We start from the raw sequence: 26,671 nt of genomic DNA, 5'->3' as shown, positions 1-26,671 counted from the left end.
GGCCTATGACACGTGCGCTGGTACACGTTGATGTCACCATGCCACGTGCATCTGGGGCAGCAAGGTCATCTGCTGCACCAAGTAGGCAGGGCGGAGAGGCTGCAGGGGCAGCTGTGGCTCCATCCACCCCAGCCCTCACACACCCAGCCCGGACAGGGTCGGTCCTAGTCCATGCTGCTGACATTCCCCCTGACACCATCACACTAGAGCCAATGCCTGCACCAACTCCCATGCTGAGTGTGCAATCCCACACTCCTGATACAGAGTCCACCAGGGCTCCTGCCCCTAGTGTCCAGAGCGGCGCAGGACACTCAGGATCACCACCACCTTCCAAGCGAAGGAGGAAGAGTGCTCGTCCGGCACAGGCTGATGCCCCAGACACGGCTACACAGTCCGGCCCATCCAGGAAGCCCAGCTTCACGGATGACGAACTGAATGCACTTGTCGAGTATGTGTCCGCACATGACAACGAGATGGTCATTGTTGCAGGATCCAAGACCACACCTGCACAACGCCAGGCACACTGGCAGACCGTTGCGGACATCGTAAGTGCCCTTGGAATCGTGAGGCGCACAGCCAATAATTGCTATAAGCGCTGGAATTACCTAAAGCGCAGGGCAAAGAGTAAGCTGGCCTCAAGTCATGCCGCAACTCTAGTGACTGGAGGTGGGTCTCCAGTAGTAGACATGGAACTCACTCCACATGAGTCAGTCGCTGGGACCTACGTCACGGAGGAACAGATCCAAGGCGTGGGAGATTTGGCTGATTACGAGGCATTGTCCGGTGAGTGCACATGCATGTGTGTGTCATCCATGTGCATGGTGTGTGTGAGGGCTTCTGTTTGTGTGCCAGGTGAGAGTGTGTGCGCCTGAGTCGTATGGGTCAGCCATGTGCTTCATGCAATACATCCTGCGCAGCTGCATTTGGCCATAGCAGTATCCCTTCTGCCAACAGTAGACATCTAGCCCAACTGCACGCCAGTTGCCCTTGAAGTGTCACCTTGCCACAACATTGTTGCTTAATTTTTCACTGTTCATTTAGTCAGATTGTTTGCATTCCACCACTTTTACTAGGCATGTCGCAGTCCTCTAGTCACATGTCTGACATGGCTATGGTAAAGTGGAGTGACTTTGTTACCTGGATATCATTTGTTCAGACATGTCCCTGTGCAATTGCACCATTTCGGACTGGCAGCTCCAGGTGAAGAATCTGACCTGTTTGAATTAGAAAAGCTATTACATGTGGGAACTGGACTGAATGAATAGGTGCTGCCCTCCTCTCCATCTTCACTCAATAGCAATGGTACATGCCATCCGTGTGATGGCATGTGTGCTTCACCTGGCAATCACAGGCCAATGTGTGATGCCACTGCCAGGCAGCATGCAGAAAATGTGTTCATCTTCCATCTTGGTGTCATCAGTGTGTGCCATTTGCCTGCCCTTCATACGCAGTGAGGGTGCATGCATGGGAGGGTTTTAGTCATGTGGGACATGTGTCAAACAAGTACTGGTTCTCTTGCTTCTCAGCCCTCATTGTGTGCCATGGTGCTAATGCCTGTTTCCATTTCTTTGTTTTTATGTCTTTGCAGGGGAAGACGCACCTGATACTGCTGGGGTTGTGGAGATGGTGCAGACCCAGGAGGGGTCCGAGGGCCGACCAACCACCAGTGAGGGACGTGGTGTGGTGGTGGGTGAGAACCCACAAGTGCTGCAGGTCGTGCTCTCAAGGGGTGTCTCTGGCTGCACCTCCCCCGAGCTGTACTCAGGTGTTGATTCGGATGAGACCTACGTGCCGTCGCAGGTGAGTGTTCCAGGGAGGGATTCTGTTCTGTCTCACCCACCTGCACCAGGGTCAGAACCCTCAATGGGGATGTCAGTGTTGGCAGCTACGCCTTTGGTGGTTACGGATGCAGGGTCACACTCTGCGACATCTGATCCTGTTCCTGGGCCAGCAGATCAGAGGGGGAATGCAGTCCTGCAGCCTCAGGCAGTGCTGGCACAGCAAGGCGCAGTTCGCCTTGCCCCAGACAGGTGTGGTGCCCGCCGACGTGGTGGCCGTACGCCACCTGGCAATACCGCATGGGAGCAATCCATTTACGGTATGGCAACCCAACAGGCAGCATCATCCGAGATGATGGCTCAGGCCATGGATAGGGTGGCCACTTCCATTGTCCCCCCTGAAAGGCTGATGGAGCGACTAGAGCAGGCAACCGACTCCATCTGCCAGTCACACAGGGAGGACATGTTGGGGTCCAACAGGGACAGGCGGGCGGCACTGGCGACTCTGCAGGAGGCCATCTCCATTGAGTCCCAGTGCCACAGGGAAGCCCTGAGGCAGGAGCTCCTTCACCTCAGGACGACTCTTGTTGAGCTTGAGGCTTCAACACACCAAAGGACAGAACAGCAGCTGGAGCGTCTCACCCGTACGCTCTCAGTTGAGATGCAGGCAACGAGGGCGGAGGTCCGGGCATCCCGTGAGTTGTTGCATGGGGACCTCCGCACACTCATCCTCCAGAACCAGACCTACCACACCCGCATGCTTGCAGCCATGGAGGAGCAGACTAGGGCCTTGCGTGGGCTGCCTCCCATAGTGCAACCACCTCCGGATGCAGCTGCACAGGGTGATAATAGCGACAGCAGTGATACTCCCACAATAGGGTAGCCGTGTGGGCCATGAGACCATGGAGGTGTTTTATTTTCCCAGGATCCACGCAGGTGGGTTCTGGTGTGCATCCTGTCCTCTGACCTCCTGGGTGGCCTCCCCAACACCCCCGGGCCCTTCAATGGCCATTTTTTTTTTTTTATTATTTTTTTATTTTTTTTTTTTATTTATTTTATTCCCAATTTTTTTGGGACGATTTGTTGGCTTCCATGGTTCCTGTGGGCATACGCTGCATTGTGGCTGGGCACATGCAGGCTTGTAATGTATTTGGTTCAGATGCTTGGGTTTGAGTCACACACACCCCTCCTGCTTCCCGTTTCCATGGGCTTGCAAAGGGTGTGCCCAAGTGACAGTGAATTACACAGTGACGTTGGACTCCCATGAGCTGTGTGGGCAGTCTGTAGTCAATACTGTGTATACATTCCTAGTGCATATTGCTGTTGTGTTGTACACTGCATGTTGCATTGATGTGTAACTCATCTTCTGTGTCTACCTCCCAATTTGCAGGTCCCTTCCTCATGTCTACACAAGGACCTCTAGTCTGGAGATGTGGTCCATGTTGGCAGCAGTGCACCTACAACTCTACATGGCGCCAACACTGCACAGTTGGTAGTGGTGGGAGTGCAGGCATTTCCAGGTGGTGAGACTACTAATATTTAACATTAGTGATGTCATGTTAATGGTAGTACGTGCTCTAGTTTGTTGTTGGTCCGGCATTACTGTGAGCATTTCAGGTGTTGCAAGTTTCTAATAGGGACACTGTACATTGTGACGCTAGTGTCATGTTGTGGGGATTACTTTGTTTACCTGCAAATAGCATGACATGGCACGGTGTGTCGTGTGGCGGTGCTGGGGTTGGGTTGGCTGACATGGCACTGTCCTCTTGTTGCATTTTGCAAGTGGGTATTCATTTTAGCTGCTTGAATGTGTAACTTCACAAAACTTCATTGGTGGTGTCTGTGTGGGTAGGGATGCACACATTGTGACACTTCCAGGTGAACAATCTCAGGCTGATATGGTTTTCACGGTTCTTTCTCCAGACATTCAGGATCAGTGTCAGGTTGCGTCATCATTGATTGTCAGATGGAATGTGCCAGGGCAGTGTGCACTCCACAGGGGTGTGATTTCTATGTGAAGTAATTAGCCACTAGCTGTGTACGGGCTGCCTCCCCCCGTGCCCTTTCCCCTCCCATGCGCAGCGGCTGTGCATGTGGTTGGGGATGGGGGGGCACCACCATGTCCACGGCCAGGCCCCGGCGTGCTGCAACGTTGTGCAGGACACATGCTGCCACTATGATCCTGCACACTACTGGGGGAGCGTACAACAGCTGGCCGCCCGAACGGTCAAGGGAGCGAAAGTGTGACTTCAGCACTCCGAATGTGCGCTCCACTATGCCCCGGGTTGTAATGTGGGCTGCGTTATATCTTACCTGGGGTGGCGTGGTGGGGTTCCGAATTGGCGTCATCATGTGGGGGCTGAGAGGGTAGGCACTGTCCCCTGTGGAGGTGGTGATTGGTATCATTGGTGGGGTTGTGACCTTGCTCAGTATCTGACATGCATGCATGTGCAGTGGCATTCATACTCACCAAGCAGCCATGTATCGCCATGCCGCCCAGCTTCTAGGTCCCGGCTTAGGGTGGACATTCGGTAAATGAAGCTGTCGTGGGTTGACCCGGGATAGTTGGCATATACTGAGGTGATGATTCCCTTGGCATTACATACTACCTGCACGTTGATGGAATGCCAGTGCTTGCGGTTCCTATAGATGTGCTCAGATGCCCTGGGGGGACGTAGAGCCACATGGGTGCAGTCGATGGCACCTAGCACTTTGGGGAATCGTGCCACAGCGTAGAAATCCAGGGCGGCAGCATGCCTTTCTGCAGGGGTTCTGGGCAGGTATATGTGCCTGCGGACTGATGGGCGTGCAGTGATGATGTTCAAGGCCTGGTGTAGGCAGCGTGACTGGGTGGCCTGTGATACACCACCCACAATGGCACTTGTCCGCTGAAATGATCCAGTGGCTAAGAAGTGCAGTACATTGAGGACCTTCTCCAGGGGGCTGAGTGCTTGGGAGCACAGGGTGGGTGATGTGAGGTCATCCTCCCACTCACTCACCAGGTCCAGTATGATGTGTGGTGGAAACCTGTACCTCCCATGCACCTGGTCATCAGGCATCCCGAAAAGGCTGGTTCTGGGTGTGAATATTCTGGCCCTGACTATCCTCCTCCTCCTCCTTTGGTAGGCCACGCCCACTGCTGCTAGGAACGGTATGTTCATCCTGGGTCTGAGCTTGTTATTTTGTTAGCGCGCAAATTAATGCGTTGCGCGTGTTGTAGGCGAGCGTGTGACCCACGCACCCCTGAAAACCAGTACCCAGTCCAATAGCGTGTGGAAATTCCCGCGCACACCGGGATACAGGTGCGCTGACGTACTTGCGTGTGTAAGTGTCCGCGCACACCTGACATACACGTACATAGGCCAATCGCGTGTACGCGCACTTTTGTCCAATTACACGCGATGACACCCTGACGTGCTGTCCAATTACACGCGATGAGACTCTGCCGTGCTGTTCAATTACACGCGATGAGACTCTGACGGGCTGTCCAATTACACGCGATGAGACTATGACGTGCTGTCCAATTACGTGCTCTGTCATCACGTGCTGTGTGGGAAACACCCATGCGGGTCACGTCACAGACGCGCTTACGCGCTGAGGGCCTTTGGTCCAATAGAATCGCGTATGCGTGCTGACGCGCTTACGCGCTAAGGGCCTTTCCTCGGTTTTCACGCTGACGTGCAGGATTTTCACGTGCCAAATCACTCCGTACCAAGCTGGCCACGCGTAAGCACACGGAAGACCACGCTCCTGCCCAGAAGGCCGAACTACTGCCCCCCAGAGCCCCGAGCACGCTCCCACCTGCCATCTGCTGCTGCCTGACTGCCTGCTGCCCACGTGCACTGCCATTTGCTGCCTGCACATCATCCAGGGGTGCTGTTGCTGTGACCACCCCTGCTGGAAGCGAAGACTCCCGACTGGAATTCCATCGCTCCACAGCCCAGCCCCAGGACCCAGTTGCCCACCCACTCCTGCCTCTGGGGTTGTCATGTCGGGGCAAACACCATCTGTGACCACTGACAACCCCCGGCCAGAGAGGCAGAGGGGCACCAGCTTCAGTGCCACCGAAGTTGGTGTCCTGGTGGAGCAAGTCCTGGGGCAGTATGATGCCCTCTTCGGAAGTTCCCGCGCCGACAAGGAAGGACGGACTCGGATCTGGACTGACATCGTGACTGCCATCAACGCGGAGGGGGTGGCAGTCCGGGACTTACAACATGTCAGGAAGCGCTGGGAGGACCTCAGGTCCAGGACCCTGAACAAGGCCCGGCGCCTCTTGAAGGCAGCGGATGCCAAGGGGCGCCGGGGCCACTTGTCGGAAGAACAGATGGGGGTCCTGGAACGCATATCCCCAGCGCTCCACGTCCAGGTCCTAGAGAAGCAGACCCGTCTGGAGTCGAGCGGTGAGTGTACATGCATCCTGATTGTGAGCAGTGCGTGTGGTGATTATTCGGCATTGTGCCGGTTGCACATCTGTTTGTATGGGGTCGAGTATGGGTGGGGGTGTACAGGGCCGTGGGGCTGACACATGCGAGGGCTGTAATGTGTGAGACATGGATGGTGCTTGTGTGTGTGGGCTTGCATGGCAAATGCAGTTGTGCGTGCACACATGCTTGGATGAATGTGTATGTAAGTAGACATGTCCGTCATGTCAGGCATGTACGTTGTTTTCGGCTGCATGTATGAGCACTGTGTACATGTGCATGTGTGTGTATTTGACAAGGGTGCAACAGTGATGCAACATGGATGCATGTGACAGCGGTATGTGGAAGCCTGATTGTCAGATGTGACATGGATGCCCGTCTGAACAGTGCAACACTTGGCAGAGGTGTAGACATGCATGCAAGTGTGGTGGTGTGTGTACATGTGTGGTGCACTTCCTGTGTTGCATGTGATGTCTGGCTCCCCTTTGGCTGCTGATGCTGTTGTATGTGTAGGGATGGTAGTGGCAGTTGCGATATGGCTGTGGTATGGCTCATGTGTGCGAGTTGCAATGACATGTGTGTTGGGGATGGTGATGACATGTCTGAGGTTTGCCAATGCCACTCATGTGCAACTGTCATGCGTGTATGTGTCCATTGTACAGTGCCCTGATGCCTGTGTTTTGTTTCTCCCTGTCTGCAGCGTCAACTGATGAAGAGGGCGGAGAAGGTGCTGTGGAGCACAGCGGCGGGGATCCGACCGCCAGCCGGAGACGCAAGGCCCGGCTCCTCTCCCGTGTTGTCATCTCGTCGGGGAGTGAGGAGTCCGGTGCCGCGTCCCAGGCCGCAGCTGCCGGGAGGAGGTCCAAGAGGCGGAGGTTGCAATTGGACTCCTCGGCAGCAGAAGGGGCAGCTGGGACACCACAGGGCCCAACAGGGGAAGATGGCACAGAGTCATCCAGGTTGGTGGGGGGTTTGGTGGAGGAGGGGGCCGTGCAAGCACCAGAGACGGGGTCTGGAGGTGGGGATCCCACTGGTGCTAGTGGTGCAGTGCAGGACCAGGGACAGGAGGCAGCACAGGCGGCCGCGGAGGTGCCTGTGTGCAATCCTGTCCCCGATCCTGTCCCTGCATCATCTTGCACCAGCAGGGATGCCTACGTCCAGACCCGTTTTCAGGCAGGGGATGAGCTGACGTCAACTGGCCTTCCTCTGCCTGCGGACGTGGCCATCCAGGTCCGGGTTGAGCCTGTCCTGGCTGGTGTGGCGTTGCGTCAACGGGCCATGCGAGGTGACCTGCAGTCTTTTCATGGAGAGACTGCACGTCATCTCGAATGGCTCGCTGACCACGTCAGCCTGCTGGGACAGGTCACCCAGGCCGGATTCCTCCGTCTGATGGGGCTTGCTCCGACCCCCTCCTCAACTGGACCCCCTATGCGCCAGTTGTCCTCTGTGCCATCTTCCCACCCATCAGTCACCTGGGTGCCCTGTGGAGCTGCCTCTGACGGTGCGGCCAGGCTGGTGGAGGAGGCATCCCTGCCACAGTTGGGAGTCGGAGGTCCAGCAGGGGTGGCCACATCAACAACTGCACCCCAGCCGGCGGAGGATGTGCAGGCAGCAGGAGGCAGTGCACGGGCAGAGGCAGAGCAGCAGCAGCAGCAACATGGTGGGAGACGTGAAGGCTCGGGGCTTTCGACATCGGAGGGGCAGGCATCGGCCGGAGGGCAGGGGGACCCAGGACAGAGAGTGTCTTCCGTGTGGCAGCGGTTGGGCCACGCCATAGGTGCGGAGCGGCGGCGGGCGGAAGAGGCGCGGCTCACAATGGTCAGGGCGGAAAACTCCATGCGGAGGGCCCTGAGGCGGGCCGAGTGCCTCGAGGCAATCCGCAGGGGGTTGGAGGAGGACACGGCGTCGTCCCTGCGGACCCTCGGGGCCATGGAACTGGACCGCCTCCGGGACATCGAACAGGAGTTCGATGATGCCCTGGCCCGGGACACCACGGAGTGAGCCGCTGGACTTGCCCGCCGCCTTTGTAAATAGTTCTTTAGTTTTAGGTTTCCTTTCTTTCTTATTATGATTTGGAGTCGACGGACACTGCTCCACTTTTTGTATATAGTTGATTTTTAGGTAGGTTTTTTAGTAGGTTTCCTTTGTTCAGTTGGGCTCATGGACCCTTGGTAGTTTTTTACATAGTTCTTTATTGCATGGAGATTTTTTTACTTTTGACTTTGGGCAAATAGTTTTTGGATTCTGATTTGCAGTTTTGTGTTTTTATACGGACATGCAGCTTTTTTTTTCTCATTCACATTGTAGTTTGTTTTCTTTCTTTAGCATTCTTTATTTTTTTCAATACAATTTTGTTTCCATACTTCACTGTGTGGTATCATCTCATTGGTTTCATGCATGTCATGTTGTGTGTTTTCCCATTCAATTGCAACCATTGTGTGTGACGGACATGGGTTCATTAGCTTAATGAACATTGGGGGTGTAACATGTGATTTCCATTTCCATGTGGGTGAATGGGTTACTTGGTAGGGCTTTTTGGCTGTGGAGGCTGTCCATTACGCACATGATTGGGGATTGTGAGGACCTGGTGGGGGCTGCCCATGGTGGCAGGGGGGTGGGGGTGGTGGTAGACATGAGTGGGGGCCTGGTGGAGGCTGCCCCTGTACTGCTGGGGGGTGGGGGTGGTGGGAGACATGAGTGGGGGCCTGGTGGAGGCTGCCCCTGCACTGCTGGGGGGTGGGGGTGGTGGGAGACATGAGTGGGGGCCTGGTGGAGGCTGCCCCTGGTGGCTGGGGGGTGGGGGTGGTGGGAGACATGAGTGGGGGCCTTGTGGAGGCTGCTCATGGTGGCAGGGGGGTGGGGGTGGTGGGAGACATGAGTGGGGGCCTGGTGGAGGGTGACCCTGGATGCTGGGGGGTGGGGGTGGTGGGAGACATGAGTGGGGGCCTGGTGGAGGCTGCCCATGGTGGCAGGGGGGTGGGGGTGGTGGGAGACATGAGTGGGGGCCTGGTGGAGGGTGACCCTGGATGCTGGGGGGTGGGGGTGGTGGTAGACATGAGTGGGGGCCTGGTGGAGGCTGCCCCTGCACTGCTGGGGGGTGGGGGTGGTGGTAGACATGAGTGGGAGCCTGGTGGAGGGTGACCCTGGATGCTGGGGGGTGGGGGTGGTGGTAGACATGAGTGGGGGCCTGGTGGAGGCTGCCCATGGTGGCAGGGGGGTGGGGGTGGTGGGAGACATGAGTGGGGGCCTGGTGGAGGGTGACCCTGGATGCTGGGGGGTGGCTGTGGTGGTAGACATGAGTGGGGGCCTGGTGGAGGCTGCCCCTGCACTGCTGGGGGGTGGGGGTGGTGGTAGACATGAGTGGGGGCCTGGTGGAGGGTGACCCTGGATGCTGGGGGGTGGGGGTGGTGGTAGACATGAGTGGGGGCCTGGTGGAGGCTGCCCCTGTACTGCTGGGGGGTAGGGGTGGTGGGAGACATGAGTGGGGGCCTGGTGGAGGCTGCCCCTGCACTGCTGGGGGGTGGGGGTGGTGGGAGACATGAGTGGGGGCCTGGTGGAGGCTGCCCCTGGTGGCTGGGGGGTGGGGGTGGTGGGAGACATGAGTGGGGGCCTGGTGGAGGCTGCCCATGGTGGCAGGGGGGTGGGGGTGGTGGGAGACATGAGTGGGGGCCTGGTGGAGGGTGACCCTGGATGCTGGGGGGTGGGGGTGGTGGGAGACATGAGTGGGGGCCTGGTGCCGGCTGCCCATGGTGGCAGGGGGGTGGGGGTGGTGGGAGACATGAGTGGGGGCTGGTGGAGGGTGACCCTGGATGCTGGGGGGTGGGGGTGGTGGTAGACATGAGTGGGGGCCTGGTGGAGGCTGCCCCTGCACTGCTGGGGGGTGGGGGTGGTGGTAGACATGAGTGGGGGCCTGGTGGAGGGTGACCCTGGATGCTGGGGGGTGGGGGTGGTGGTAGACATGAGTGGGGGCCTGGTGGAGGCTGCCCCTGTACTGCTGGGGGGTGGGGGTGGTGGGAGACATGAGTGGGGGTCTGGTGAAGGCTGCCCCTGCACTGCTGGGGGGTGGGGGTGGTGGGAGACATGAGTGGGGGCCTGGTGGAGGCTGCCCCTGGTGGCTGGGGGGTGGGGGTGGTGGGAGACATGAGTGGGGGCCTGGTGGAGGCTGCCCATGGTGGCAGGGGGGTGGGGGTGGTGGGAGACATGAGTGGGGGCCTGGTGGAGTGTGACCCTGGATGCTGGGGGGTGGGGGTGGTGGGAGACATGAGTGGGGGCCTGGTGGAGGCTGCCCCTGCACTGCTGGGGGGTGGGGGTGGTGGTAGACATGAGTGGGGGCCTGGTGGAGGGTGACCCTGGATGCTGGGGGTGGGGGTGGTGGTAGACATGAGTGGGGGCCTGGTGGAGGCTGCCCCTGCACTGCTGGGGGGTGGGGGTGGTGGGAGACATGAGTGGGGGCCTGGTGGAGGGTGACCCTGGATGCTGGGGGGTGGGGGTGGTGGTAGACATGAGTGGGGGCCTGGTGGAGGCTGCCCCTGCACTGCTGGGGGGTGGGGGTGGTGGGAGACATGAGTGGGGGCCTGGTGGAGGGTGACCCTGGATGCTGGGGGGTGGGGGTGGTGGTAGACATGAGTGGGGGCCTGGTGGAGGCTGCCCCTGCACTGCTGGGGGGTGGGGGTGGTGGGAGACATGAGTGGGGGCCTGGTGGAGGGTGACCCTGGATGCTGGGGGGTGGGGGTGGTGGGAGACATGAGTGGGGGCCTGGTGGAGGCTGCCCATGGTGGCAGGGGGGTGGGGGTGGTGGGAGACATGAGTGGGGGCCTGGTGGAGGGTGACCCTGGATGCTGGGGGGTGGGGGTGGTGGGAGACATGAGTGGGGGCCTGGTGGAGGGTGACCCTGCACTGCTGGGGGGTGGGGGTGGTGGGAGACATGAGTGGGGGCCTGGTGGAGGCTGCCCCTGCACTGCTGGGGGGTGGGGGTGGTGGGAGACATGAGTGGGGGCCTGGTGGAGGCTGCCCCTGCACTGCTGGGGTTGGGGGTGGTGGGAGACATGAGTGGGGGCCTGGTGGAGGCTGCCCCTGGTGGCTGGGGGGTGGGGGTGGTGGGAGACATGAGTGGGGGCCTGGTGGAGGCTGCCCATGGTGGCAGGGGGGTGGGGGTGGTGGGAGATATGAGTGGGGGCCTGGTGGAGGGTGACCCTGGATGCTGGGGGGTGGGGGTGGTGGTAGACATGAGTGGGGGCCTGGTGGAGGCTGCCCCTGCACTGCTGGGGGGTGGGGGTGGTGGGAGACATGAGTGGGGGCCTGGTGGAGGATGCCCATTGTGGCAGGGGGTGGGGGTGGTGGTAGACATGCATTGTTGATCAGTAGTGCAAGGTGACATGTGGGTTGGCTGGGGGGCATGCCCATGGTGGATGGGCTGCCTGCCGGACATGAGCATGGGTGCAGGGTAGTCCCCCGTGGTGTGGGCTGCCTGCAGGGTCCGTGGAGGTTGTGGAGCATACACCTGGGAGGGCGCACACGGCCAATTCACGTGTGGTACTCCCCAGAACCCCTGAAATACACGTACCCTGCTGAAATCGCGTGTGGAACTTCCCGCGCACCCCTGAAATACACGTACCCTGCTCGCACTGGGCCAATCGCGTGTGGAACTTCCCGCGCACCCCTGAAATACACGTACCCTGATGAAATCGCGTGTGGAACTTCCCGGGCACCCCTGAAATACACGTACCCTGCTGAAATCGCGTGTGGAACTTCCCGCGCACCCCTGAAATACACGTACCCTGCTGAAATCGCGTGTGGAAATTCCCGCGCACCCCTGAAATACACGTACCCTGCTCGCACTGGGCCAATCGCGTGTGGAACTTCCCGCGCACCCCTGAAATACACGTACCCTGATGAAATCGCATGTGGAACTTCCCGCGCACCCCTGAAATACACGTACCGTGCTGAAATCGCGTGTGGAACTTTCCGCGCACCCCTGAAATACACGTACCCTGCTGAAATCGCGTGTGGAAATTCCCGCGCACCCCTGAAATACACGTACCCTGCTCGCACTGGGCCAATCGCGTGTGGAACTTCCCGCACACCCCTGAAATACACGTACCCTGATGAAATCGCGTGTGGAACTTCCCGCACACCCCTGAAATACACGTACCCTGCTGAAATCGCGTGTGGAACTTCCCGCGCACCCCTGAAATACACGTACCCTGCTGAAATCGCGTGTGGAAATTCCGGCGCACCCCTGAAATACACGTACCCTGCTCGCACTGGGCCAATCGCGTGTGGAACTTCCCGCGCACCCCTGAAATACACGTACCCTGCTGAAATCGCTTGTGGAACTTCCCGCGCACCCCTGAAATACACGTACCCTGCTGAAATCGCGTGTGGAAATTCCCGCGCACCCCTGAAATACACGTACCCTGCTCGCACTGGGCCAATCGCGTGTGGAACTTCCCGCGCACCCCTGAAATACACGTACCCTGATGAAATCGCGTGTGGAACTTCCCGCGCACCCCTGAAATACACGTACCCTGCTGAAATCGCGTGTGGAACTTCCCGCCCACCCCTGAAATACACGTACCCTGCTGAAATCGCGTGTGGAAATTCCCGCGCACCCCTGAAATACACGTACCCTGCTCGCACTGGGCCAATCGCGTGTGGAACTTCCCGCGCACCCCTGAAATACACGTACCCTGATGAAATCGCGTGTGGAACTTCCCGCGCACCCCTGAAATACACGTACCCTGCTGAAATCGTGTGTGGAAATTCCCGCGCACCCCTGAAATACACGTACCCTGCTCGCACTGGGCCAATCGCGTGTGGAACTTCCCGCGCACCCCTGAAATACACGTACCCTGATGAAATCGCGTGTGTAACTTCCCGCGCACCCGTGAAATACACGTACCCTGCTGAAATCGCGTGTGGAACTTCCCGCGCACCCCTGAAATACACGTACCCTGCTGAAATCGCGTGTGGAAATTCCTGCGCACCCCTGAAATACACGTACCCTGCTCGCACTGGGCCAATCGCGTGTGGAACTTCCCGCGCACCCCTGAAATACACGTACCCTGATGAAATCGCGTGTGGAACTTCCCGCGCACCCCTGAAATAAACGTACACTGCTGAAATCGCGTGTGGAAATTCCTGCGCACCCCTGAAATACACGTACCCTGATGAAATCGCGTGTGAAACTTCCCGTGCACCCCTGAAATACACGTACCCTGCTGAAATCGCGTGTGGAACTTCCCGCGCACCCCTGAAATCCACGTACCTGGCCAAATCGCGTGTGAGACTTCCCGCGCACCCCGGTATACACGCACACGTATTTTTTGTCAGCGGGTGTCCGTGTTTGTAGGTACCCCTTTGCACGTCATTTGTCCTGGAGGGCCACAGTATAGGACATTCATCACGGCAGTATATAGGTGCTATTTGTTGGCGCACCTTTTGGCGCACATTTCTTACAGCCGCAGAGACGCTACCGCCTGCTTTCTTGTGGCGGTCGTGTTTGTGCCTGTGCGCTGGTTTGAGCGTGCGCTTTTTTGCCCTATTCTATTCCATGAATACGTGTTGTAGGCGAGCGTGTGGGCGTTCCGCGCACTTGTGCCCTGTACTTCCCCCGTGACGCCCACGTTTTGGCAAGTTGTTCCCCATTCCGAGTGTTACGCCCGTGTTCCGCCTACTTTTGTTGCGTGCGCCGCGCTATGTGCGAATTTCGCTGTGGCCTGTGCGATTTTCGCTGTGACCTGGCGCACGCTGTTAGATGGCCTGTGCGCCAACGTGCGCCGCGCACTTTTTTATCGCACCTCCGCTGGTTTTCTCGCGCACGGACTTCCATGAATCGATGTGCGCTGCTTTTCGTGCGATTTTCGCACTTGCACTGCGATTTTCGCTATTCCACTGCGATTCGCACGTTTTTGCCCACTTGCGCCGCGCTAATTATTCCATGAATTGGCCTGTCAATGTCAAATCTTTCACAAATCGAATTCCATTTCCTGGTATTTTGGCTTGACCAACTATTGTTTGCCTCGTTTTGTAAAGGCCATGAGGTAACAAAGCATCCCAAAGTTTCCTGCAGTTTTTGCTTGTTCGCTTCCAACATTCTCGTTGTGCGCAAGTACAGCTAGTCTTGTCCTGGCCTTCATATCGTCTATGCCGAAATGCAACCTTTTGGGCCTGTACTTTAGGCACATATTGTGGAACACCTCAAAATCTCCAGTATGACAGAATTCTGTGAGTCCCTTCAGGTCTCCTGAAAGTGTTTTATCGTACACGATTTTCTCAAGAGCTTTATGTGCAGGTGAACATGTCATCAACCACTTCTTCTTGTGTTCCTGCTCCTTCGTTAACGGTCCATGTGCACATTCGTGAAAATGTTGGTTTTCTGTCCATGAGTGTACGTTGGAACAATGGTGCATCAATGAACGCCATTTTTCAAGTAGAATTTCTACAGACCCATCGCAAGTTTTGGAGCTCCACCAAAGATGGTTGCTGACAGACTGACACCACTTTAAATATTTTCAGAACCCTTTTTTCTACCAGCAGCTGTTATTTTTTTATTGACTGATTTGGCAACGTGCCATACATCAAATTGATGATGAATGTGTGGAAACTGCTCTCGCATGGCCTTGGCTATCGAAACATACCTGTCAGTGGCTATCACGTCTATTTGCATTCCCCTGATTGAAGATGTTCGACGAATTTGATGAAACCCTGTTTCGCTACGGCCACAGAAGATGTACATTCGGATACCTGCACGATCTCCAAACTCACAATTTCTTTACTTTCCATGTCTTGAAAGTGGTATGTGCAGTACTTTGCTGAAAATCCTGGGCTGTCACACTGTCCATCGCCTGCTAGCCAGAAACATTTACCACAGAATGTGCTTTCGATTGAGATCTGTTCAATTTTCTAGGCTTAACTAATACCGGGAAATAAAAATTCCCTTTGATATTTGTAGTACTGGGTTTTAGCAAGGAACTCAACTCCCACAAATTGACAGAAACAGGAAATCTTACCGCAGGTAGACCCACTGAAAAGTAAAGCTGCTGAACATAGTAGATTTCCAGCTGGCACTTTTCCCAGCATTGGTTGAGTGGGCCATGAAAATGTTATTGAGGTGGAGACAGCTGGCTTGGATTTTCAGTTCAGTGCCTTGTAATACACAAGACACATTACTCAATGGCTCCCCGCATATATTCCCCCTCAATGTATTGACATATTTCAGCATCTGTACAGTATCTAGCAGTCAGCTGTCGAATACAATGTATTTTTGTTCCTTTAATACAGCCAATCGTCCAGCATGAATGTGGTTTGTGACTCGACTGTGGTGGACAAATCGCCCAAACTAGGCAAACTGTAGTCGAAATCTTTAGCAAATTCCTCTGTCAATTGTGTTGAAGCTTTAGTCTCTGTTAGTTCAGGTAGTGATATTTGCGCACGAATTGGAGAAACTGTTAAAATAGAATGTTTCTTGGGTGGAACATTTTTGGTGGTGTAGATTGTGTCAAGGAGTCTATGAGGAATTGCAATGCTTCTTCATTGTATTCAGTTTTATCTTGTCGAGTTGTCACATGGTAGCAATAGTCCATGGACACTTTGCAGGGTTCGCCGATCACATTACATTCAGTTTCCGGCCATTGGGCATAAGCATCACAAGCCTGCTTATTGACTGGACCACGCTGTGCCTCAAATATTAGTTGTTCCATTGTGAAATCTTTTTGGCAAGCGACATCTTTGGTTTCATTTGTTGTCTGTGTCTTTATACTTCTCTTCCTTCTGGGCCTCTAAGAGATGTGTTGAAAAACATGCTCAATGTATAGCACACAAACAGCACATACCACTTTAAAAACAAAAACATATGAATAAAAAGCCAGTATAAAAACTTCTACAAAACAAACTTGTTTGTTTGTTACCCTTGTTTTCTTGATTTTCTTTCAAACCGTGGGATTCTCTTCTGGTCCATGTGCCTGGTCTTCTAATTCAACAGCTTGTGTACATTCCTTGAATCGAATATTCATTAAAAAAAAAACTATATCATTCTGGAAATTAAAATCTTTCTCGCACAGAGCACTTACACACATAGCCTTGAATACAGTCTATGTTATTTAGTCATAATATACATTTCTGATTTCACCTGATAACCTTCCGAGATGACACATGTACTTGATCAAAGATCACAGTGGAAAACATACTCAGTGTAGTGATGCCCTCAAACTTTTATTAAAATGTATTCTGCATTAGGGAGGAAGTGTAACGTTAGAACCGGAATCAGAAAAGTTTGAAACAGTGCACGGTCACATTAATTTCACTCTCTAATAATATCCTTTGTAGGATTTACTTTCATTCTTGCAAGGGAACTGTAAGTATGCATACCTCATACTCTGGACCGGTTGCAATGGAGGAAGTGATTGTAGTCAAAGTTCCAGCATCCCCCTGTAACACAGTACTTGTTTAAGTACGGATGAAAAAGCGGAATGCAACTGAGACAAACAGATGCCGACAATGGTACATATAGAGAGAAACCCATACATGCTACTTAGTGTTACTAACCAATAGCACACATAAACATGTTCATTTTATTTCAAATTGCAAGCATAACACGTTCTCGTAAGGGACAAGTACAATATACATTACTTGATAGGCGAGTGAACTTGATGTTGACTCCGGAAAAGAAATTAATGCAGAATCTTGCTCCTTCATTTTCCGTGCATTGTCATAAAGTGGCACAATGGAAACATTTAAGTTGTATTAGATATGAGGGCAGATCCAACGCCCGAGTATATCACTTTGTGCATGTCGGTAGGACTCACCATTGGGACACTGGACATGTCTGTGGTTTCGTCACTTGTGAGGGTCTGCGCTTCCATCACTGTGCTCTACGATAAAAAAAGGGACATGCAACTGATTATGAAAACATTATGCGACTTTTAAAGGGCACTATGGCATTGTTTTATAATGGTCATAATTGCTTGATTTATAAGAGGCTCAAGAAAGCGTGACCGATTAGTATAGAGAAATCTAGTATAGTACAAATTCAATACAATCTGGTAGCTATGGAGACGTTAGTAGTACACTTTTGAAGTAAATATACCTGCCTGGCTCCTAGAAGGGCAACCGAGAACCATACAATCAGGCATTCTTGAAAAGTCTGTAATATCTGTATAAAAAAATATGAATAATTAAAAATAATACGGTATGCATGTGTTTGATGTAATTATATTACAGCTCTCTATGCAATATTTGTTTTAGTCAAAGAAGGAAAACCTGTGTAACCTTGTCGAATGAACACGGCGAAAACTGTCTTACAGAAATGATTGTCATACCGCAAATCATAACGTGTTACTCATCTGTTGAGTGTACTTTTGGGCATCAAAAAAGAGCATGCTTACAAACATGAACATGAAAGATTCCATTCTATTACAATGAACATTGATGCAATGTGCTGCTATTTTTCGAGATCAAAATACTTGAAACATTGGGCCTGGTGTAGTCATTGAGCGAAATGAACATTACAATGCTCGGTACAATAGGTGGAAATAGAAAATAAAAATGAGATCAGCAATCGATGAATATAGAGAAGTAAATCGGTGAACTACCCCCATTACCTGGATGAACAAACAAGCTGATTGAGCAAGCAGGGGAGCAAGTATCCGGGGAACAAGTTGCACGATAAACAGATACCTTACAGAGCACAGAGATGTTCTCCTGTAAAATGTCAAGGTGTTTATAAAAGATTAGAAAAGTGGTGTGTAAATGTGTGACGTGGGTCTTGCAGAGTTGAGCCTGGAGACACTGGCTCTGAGGAGGCCATGAGAACAATGGTCACCGTGCAGAGGATCCCTTTTGAAGTGTACATGGTGTTTGGCACCTTGAGCACTGCCACCCTCCCTGCCCCCTTGCGAGCGCATGGCCATAGGTGCGACCTGCCATTGACACTGGAGGGGGATGGATGGGCATGAGGTGAGCACAAAATGCCTGAAACACTGCTGAAGGGAGACACACTTATGTGGATTGCCAAGACAGGGTCTTGCAGAGGGGAGTCTGGAGACACTGAGTCTGGGAGGCCATGAGAACAATGGTCACCGTGCAGAAGATCCCTTTTGAAGTGTACATGGTATTTGGCACTATGGCCGTTCCCACCCACCCAGTACCGGAGTGGGGTATAATGGAGGGGGGATGGATTGTTGCGGACGAGGTGAACGCAAAAGGGCACTAACCATTCTTTCATGTCCCTCATAAACGAGTGAGCATGTTCTTGATTCACTGAAAAATTTAAACAACTATTTGTGTATGCTCATTTGGTTTTTATTTAGTTTGGTGATGTCAATGGCACACACAAACTACAAATTGTATACTTGAGGTTGCAGCACAGTGTATGAAAATCCCCTGTACTGTCCACTGTCACTGGGGAATTTGGCACAAATGGCTCCAACGACACAGGCGGGTATTACTTGTCGAAGGCGGAATCCAAGCCTCCCATAAAGCCACCATGTAAAAAACGGTAGGCCACCAGCCTGTTCCACGTGTGGAAGAGAAACGTACATACTGTAATTGAATTAACCATATAAGTGTACCACCATTACTTCAAAATGCATCCTGATTTCTCTGGCATAGTCGCCCTTACAAAAGTTACTTCATGGATAAATTAACTTGGGCTTTGAAGTCGAGACACATTACAAATGTGAACACCCATTCAATCCATAAAAAGGTTTGGGCCACAGAGAAGTATTGTTTGACAAACATGAAATGTTAGTCGTCTCAGTGGTCAAAATAACATCACACCTAGAGTACACTTGATCGTTACTTGGATTGCGAGGCCGAACTGTTGCGCAAAGTTCGTGCATAAGCACCATCATAATCCTCAACACGGACCTTGTGAGGCAGGCTGCCCTGAAGTCATGCAGCTCAGTAACGGATATCGGTGGTGTGTCTTCTTCTGATACTGATATGTAGGCCCAGCATCCAGAGTTTTCTTTGCAGCAGCAGTTCTCCACCTCGGTTGGCATGACCTTGCAGCGATTGCAGGTACACCAGGTGGAAACGTCTCCCATATGACTAGGCTCAAGCTCATGCTCCGGTGATTCATCTTCCCAACTATCGTTCGAGTCCCCATCGTTTCCGCAAATTCTTCTTACTTCCTCCTCGGAATTCTCTGGCTCGTACTGGTAGGGCTGTATTGTTGCCATTATATGACATATTGTTGAATAAAACAGAAGTAACGATTGAAAGCAAGAGTAATGCTAGTGTAAGTATCTCTTCGCATGGGCTATGTGCTAAGAAATTAGCTGAATAGAGCAGAAACGGGTCACAGGCAATCCAAAAAAAAGACAGTGAAACGATTGAAAAAGCAACTCTGATGTTGTCTGATGAAAAGGGGTCTGTTTATACTTATTGAGGGAAGAGGTGTCCAGCCGTTTTCATGGAGACATGTCAATAGCTTGCGCACAGAAAACCTTGACAACGAGACGTGCATTGGTTTTGTGAAAAGGGGTGTAGGCGTCTAATGATGTCAACTTCAGGGGCGGGTGATATGATTTACTGCCGTGAGGGAGATGCAGCAACGGATAAGATTAGCACGAAATGGCCGCGCTCAACCCGTTGTTTTTGCATGTGTAAAAGTGAGGAAAACTAAAGTAAGGTGCATTGGAAAGTTTTTTAGGATCGATCACAGTATGCTGAAAAACACATGCCCGAACGATCGAGACAATAAAATCTTTGAGCGCACTTTCCCTTTAAGGGGAGGGGAAAGTTCCAGTGCCAAAAGAATGATTGCAGAAATTGGCCAAGGCTGGAGCGAGGGTGTCAATGTGATCCTTGATGGTTCTGGAGGAGCAGAAGAGCACCTGCTTGGATAACACTTTCATAGATCGGACTAGACCATCATCAGGAGTGATCATAGAGAAAGGAGAGGGCTGTGGGATGTTTTCATAAGTTGTGTGGGCTCACTGTCGCGGGCATCATGGGGCACATACTTGGGTTTACTATATCCTGCAGCTGCTTGAATGGGATAAGACACCTGTGGGGGTGGCAAGGCTGTGAGGGTTGTAGGTACTACAGGCATTGTGGGTTCACAAGGCACGGGTGGCATGCTAGGTACAGGAGTGGCACAAGGTGCTTGTTTTACTACTTCTCCCCTCTTTGAATCCTCTGGAACATCTTTCAGATTCTCGACCATTCTCCAAAGTTCGAGAATGCCCTTTCTATTCCTCAACTTCTTCCTCTTATATTTCACCGCCAAATACATATGACCCAGGACCTCTTTATTATTTGTTCCTTCTTAGGGCCTGGGCTTATTCATTCCTCCTCTCATATCGACCACCCACTCATTATGAAACCTCATAATTTTTTCCAGGTACAACGGAAGTGTTGTACACATATATTCAAGGGTTGTCAGGGAACTCATGCTGTATCCGGTCCTAGTCTTGTAACGCTATTTCACCCCTTAAACACCAATCCAGTGGTAACAATCTGCCTCCTCGTCCCACTATAATCCACCCTTCCTGTTACCCCTCCCTTCCCTCGTTTCCCCCTCACACTACACACTAATTCCCCACACAACTCTCCATCAATTGAACAACCACTACTTCACACCACAGCAACTCAGTAACATCTTGAACCACAAATAAATAAAAACACAAATACATACACAATGCTTTAGAGCCTTTCTCAATCTCCGCTTTGAGGCATTTACCTCCTCACACCCCCTTCTGCCCAGTGAAGGGATCCCAGGTCCACAATATAGGACCTTGCCTGGGAAGAGGGAATTTACCTCCTCACACCCCCTTGTGCCGAGTGGAGGGCTCCCAGGTCCTCCATCTAATGGACCCCAACTTTTATTTAATTCTGCACTGAATTTACATGGCAAAACATGTTTGGCATCTTCTCACTCCAACACTTGTTTTATTAGCCCTGTAATGTTATAATGTATTTTATGGAAAGCAGGTGAAAAAAGGTACATGAACACTGTACATTATTTCCTAACAATAGTCAGATTTTGTATTATCACCATTTGCTAAATTGCATATAGAAATCCATTATTGTCTTAAATCTACATGGCTCAATGGGGGTTCAGGTGTAGCTATGCCAATGGTGGATATTCAAGTTAAAAGAACAGCAAGTTTGAACCTTCCAATACCCAGGGTGTGCATTAAAGCCTGGCTGCCATTTGACATCCCTGCCTTGTGGGGGAGGCTAATTTTTCGCAGCAGAAAAAACACATTAAAACCCACCAACAAAAGGTCATCAGGAATTGTCCCTCCCACAAGAGCCCAGCCTAAGGATAAATACTTGAAAATACATGTAATTGAATTCCATCAAGTGGAAATCCAGAGTGTTTGTAGAGATAAGAATCTGAATGTACCATGTGGTCAGAGCCCTGTTCTCCCTAATCTCAGATTTCGAAGCCGAATCTTAGTACTTAGCATGTCATCTTTCAACCCTGCCTCTCCATAAAATCAGCCATATAGTCAGCCTAACGGAAGGAGACAATGAAGATCTGCCTCATTACTTAAATCATTCATTGACTGAAGACATTACAAAGAGTTCCTTACATAATTCAGTATGCTGAACACAAGATCCATGGTTCAAAACCATTATACAAGACAAACACATTTAATACAAAATCATTCAGACAGACATCGATGCTCTGAAATGATTTGTGTCTAGGGGTTAGTATGGTGGGACTTTATCAATTGTAACACACCATATCTACAATACAATGTTGACATATTTCATGAAAGTCAAAAACGGAACAACATGAAGTACCAAGTCTAGTTTATGCCCCCACCTTTGAGCATAGAAAACTATGTTGACCTATTCAAGATCTTTATTTAGGTTTTTTGCTAAAGCTATAAAGTTATTATAGTCCTCAGCCAACAGTATTGATGTGTCCTTTATGGAAAGGAAGTCAGCTAATCACTCGACGTGTTTTTGTTGACAGGTGTTCGGCCCCTTTGCCATGATACGCTTTTCCAAACGTTCTTGTCGGTTGTTTAATGGGCCTTCATCAGGGCGGGACTTTTATTTGATGTTCGAGTCGATCGGATGTACCCCCAATTTTTCAGAGCAGACACTCTAAAATACAAACCATAAAAACTACTTAGAGTTGATGAACAGAGCTCCTCCGTTGGACAATTGTTTACCTGTGGTGCAAGCTACTGACCTTATTCTTGATGTGTGTGATGTACGGCAGACTTTCGGGTAGATTTCTTCTATTTGAAGGCAGTCAACCACTTTATGCTACTTTCCAAGACACAAAAAAAACCCTTATTTTGTAGTTTATTTCTTCAATTAGCCAGAGAAATCGTGATTTTGAAATTACTGACCTTGCAAAGGAAGAACTTCTCCTATCGGCCTGTTTTTTTCTTTTATAAATTCTTCTTATAATTTCTAAAGGATGGTATGAAAAAGTTAGGCTATTAAACTTTTCAGTGGAGCTTCCTACCATTAATTTAACATTTAGCATGTGATGTTCCACTTCAGCTATATTTAAGACTATCAATAGTTCCAGTTATATTTCTTTGTTTTTTAACAACATTTTTTGTTTTCATAGTCATAATTTGTGGCTTAATATGGCCATTCTAAACATTTCCCATAGATACAGGGACTCCTGCTTAGAAACACTGTGTCGCTGGACCAAGTATTTCTGTTTTAAAAGCCTGCACTAGTTTGGTTGTTCAAAGGCATGAAAAACATGAACGTTTCCTCAGAGAACCCCGTTATGCAGCCATCTCGTTACATTATCTCATTGCGACCGCATATGAGAATATCAGCCGTTCAGCTTCAAAGGCGGTGCTCTGTCCAAAGCTTAGTTCCATAATGTGAAACACCAAACAATGGATTCATAGTGCTCCCACACCATGTTATGTCAACCCGTCACTTATGTGGGCGCATTAATGTTCCGTTACAAAAAACCACAGAGCTCTTACCTTCGTCTGACTCCCTCGCTCACAGCATGACTCTGTTTGCGTTCACTCGAGAGCACGGCAGTGTCGGCACTAGTTAGGGTGCTTAACAAAGAAATGCGAGGACCTGCATGGGGTATCGGCGTGCAGTGTCCTTCCCTGGTGGCCATCTTTGGCAAGCAAAGAATGGTACTAACAAATACAACATTAAAATTAAAATTATAATTAATGTAGGGGTACAGTTAATGCTCACAATTAATGTTAATGAATTTGCATGCAGAATACGAAAGACAAATGGTCCGAAAAAGAGGATTTCTTCTGTATTAAATTTTTCTGCGCTTGTGTACTACCTGCACACAGATGTAGTGCGCTTACACTTACATTTACAGAGTTGGAAGAATAATATTCAAATATTCTTAGAACCACCTATTCTTTATTCATCAAGGATAGCATTCCAGCATTACTGTACTTTGAAAGTGTTTTCTATTGGAACAACCAGTGACACAAGGTAGTTTTTAACATCTATATTAGTTTGTTGTAAATAGAGACCACCTGTTATCCATAACTTCAGTGTACTCTAGTCGTATAAAAAAACAGTGTTTTAACACAGCGAATGTTTATCAGCAACAAGTCCTCTTGCAATAGCCCAGTTTTCCAGCTTGTACCAATTCAAGAGTGTCTACTTCATAAACAAGCCTCACTCTATATTGGTATTCAGGCCTTTGTTGACTGTGTCTAATTTAAAGATCCACTTTTGTTCTGCTTTTCTCCACAACAGATCGCGGTCACTACCTCTGGCTGGTGCTTCAATGGTCTGAATGACAAACGATAACATTTCTGATGGCTTATGTTTAAATTTCACAAAATCTGCCACCATTACTTTTTCATCTACTTGTTTTTGTAGTCAGGAATGGTGCTCACATATACGTTGTCTAGCGTCGCATTTCATTTTGCCAATATAAATTAAGCTGCACATGCATTTGATCCCATATATTGCCTATTGCGTCTTACAGTTAGTAAGTGTATTGAAATGCCAAGTGAGTCCGTACAAGTCCACTGTTTTCATATCTTTCGTCAAGTTATATACAGAGCATCTGCCGCATCTAAAGTGACCCGCCACTGGGGGCAAATCCCACAGCATGATTTGTTGTACATATGATTTCTTAGGGTCTTCATAGGTGTGGACCAACAAGTATTTCACGTTTTTTTGCCTTTTAAAACCAAACCTTGGTCTAGCTGGCAAAAAGTCTGATGTCTGTGCAATGTGTCAGTTCTTCAGAATGATTCTTCTTAAGTCATTGCTTATTGGGCTGAAAGTAGTTATACAGGTCATTTTGTCTAATCTAGTTTCTCTTGTGGAACCAGACATGTTTCACGTTAGGTGTATCATGTTATTTTCTGTATGACATGTACTATTTTGGACCAATAGCCCTGTTGTTTGAGATCTTTTGTTAAATCCTTACTATGTCTTTCAAATTCAGTAAGTTGGGTACAATTTCTCCACACTGTCAGACACTGGCCCACTGGTAGGTTGTTCTTAAGGCTCTTTGGATGAAAACTGCCATATTTCAACAGAGTGTTTTATCCGTTACTTTTTCTGAACAGTATTAAAAGTCCCTTAATCAGGGGCGTGGCTTGGCGGCCATGTGGCAGGCAGCCGAGCTTCAGGGTTCCGTAGAGATCCTGAAACCGAAGCGGCTAAACTGGCCTGATATATTCCACAAACATGGCGGAAACGCAAAGTGAAGGTGTCGGAAGGTCCTCATACCATACTCAGACCATCTAGAGCAACTTTCCTGAAGATTTGGGACAGTGAACAGACATTACAGCACTCAGAAGAAACTAAGTGGCAGACTCCAAGATGGCAGGCACACCAGCAAGAGAGAAAGGCTGTCCGGAGGCACAAGTGTCACTGGTGATCGGGTGCTGGCCGGCATGAGTGTCCTGAAGCAGTGGGACAAATCTGGGCCCCAGAACACCCTGGGAGATCCCAGGCCACCCGGAGCACGAAGCCACCGAGGTGTTGCGGAGAGGGCAGGTCGAGGGGCTGCACATCCGCCCCTGGGACGTATGATGGGCGTGAGCCAAGAATCGGTGCAAAGCCCAGCGAAGACCCTAAGAGAAGGCGACAGATGCTGAGGCCCCACCAGAGTGGACAGCAAATTAGACGGTCCCGACAACTCAAGGCTGCTGGGAGGCGAGTGGTGGTAGCCCATTCGGCAAATAAGGAGCGCAGCGCACTGCCCGCGCTAAGACATGCGGGAACCGAGCTGCGCACACCTTCTGTGGAGCGTAGCAAAGGTGGCCAGTCCGGGTGGCAGGTGGAGAAAATGGACAGACCACGGAGGATGAGAGCACTTCAGTAGGGGCCGTGGTAACAACATGAACGGTGGCCCCCCTATGTGAGGAAGAGAGGCCGGCCTGCATCCAGCAGGTGAACACGGCAAGAGGGATGTGAGGGGACCCAGCGCCCGGAGGACCTCTGGGGGGCTGCACTTGCTAGTGGCCTGCTTCGGAAGGCGCTACATCAGGTACAACATCATCCGCATACAGCGACATGGGAGGCCATTGCGATGGCTTACCGGTGCACTAGCCTACAAGCACCAAGATATCCCTGCACTGGGGAGGGGGCAAACATTGGCACAGCACACCGAGATTTTAAGGATCAGAGGCTCATGATGGCAGACCTGGAGGTATTGGCCAAGACACAGGGCGACCACTCTCCCCACAGGTGGCAAACTGAGAAAAAACCCCAGCACAGGCGCAACGAATAAAGGCAGTCGACACAAGAGAGAACACAACCCACCATGCTCGCCTGCACCCACCCAAAGTAGTTTTCTAAACAGCTAGGACTGCAGGACCTAGAACGTTTGGACCCCAACAGCATACTTCAACACGTGGGTCTCGGACCAAAGCCCAAGTCAGGCGGGCAAAGGTGCCCATAATCCATTGTTGGTCCATACAAGCGTAGAGACTAACAGCAGATGATAGGCCGGGACCACCGGCATGACTCACGTGCATTTTGCTGAGATCCTCGTGCATCCCCTTACCTGCTCAGTCGTGGTTGAGACAGAGGGGCACATACAGAGCTAGGAGTATAACCCCATCAACACGCAAAAGTGACTATGGTGCAAGGTATATGGAAGAGCCTGCAAACAAGTGAAACATAGCGAGTGTCTTCTCGGATCTCGAGGGGGAACTAGCAAATACAACTCTGCACAGACAGGGGCGATCACCAATGCATTGCAGGAATAAGCAACTGAAACAAGTGCACATACTAAGTTGATACGTGGGAGAGCACAACCCATGGTGTTTCCTAGAGCCGACTGAACTGTACCAGCACAGCTGGACCAGGCAAATATGAGACATAAGCACCCAGCGAGCATGCACTTCGTATGACGTGGCAGCAACTGGCTGCAACAAGCACGTAAGGGGGGAACGCCCTACCCCGGTGGAGCGCATCTGTGATGTCGGACATTTGGTTATATTCAGCAAGCAAGACACAAAGCAAACCCTGAGGGGACGTCAGAGAAGGGCAGGGAAACTGTACGAGAACACAATAATCAGACCTCGG

This window comes from Ambystoma mexicanum, chromosome 4q (assembly GCF_040938575.1).
Source record: "Ambystoma mexicanum isolate Mex_15411 chromosome 4q, UKY_AmexF1_1, whole genome shotgun sequence".
NCBI classification, from domain to species: domain Eukaryota; kingdom Metazoa; phylum Chordata; class Amphibia; order Caudata; family Ambystomatidae; genus Ambystoma; species Ambystoma mexicanum.
This window is presented reverse-complemented; position numbering follows the sequence as displayed.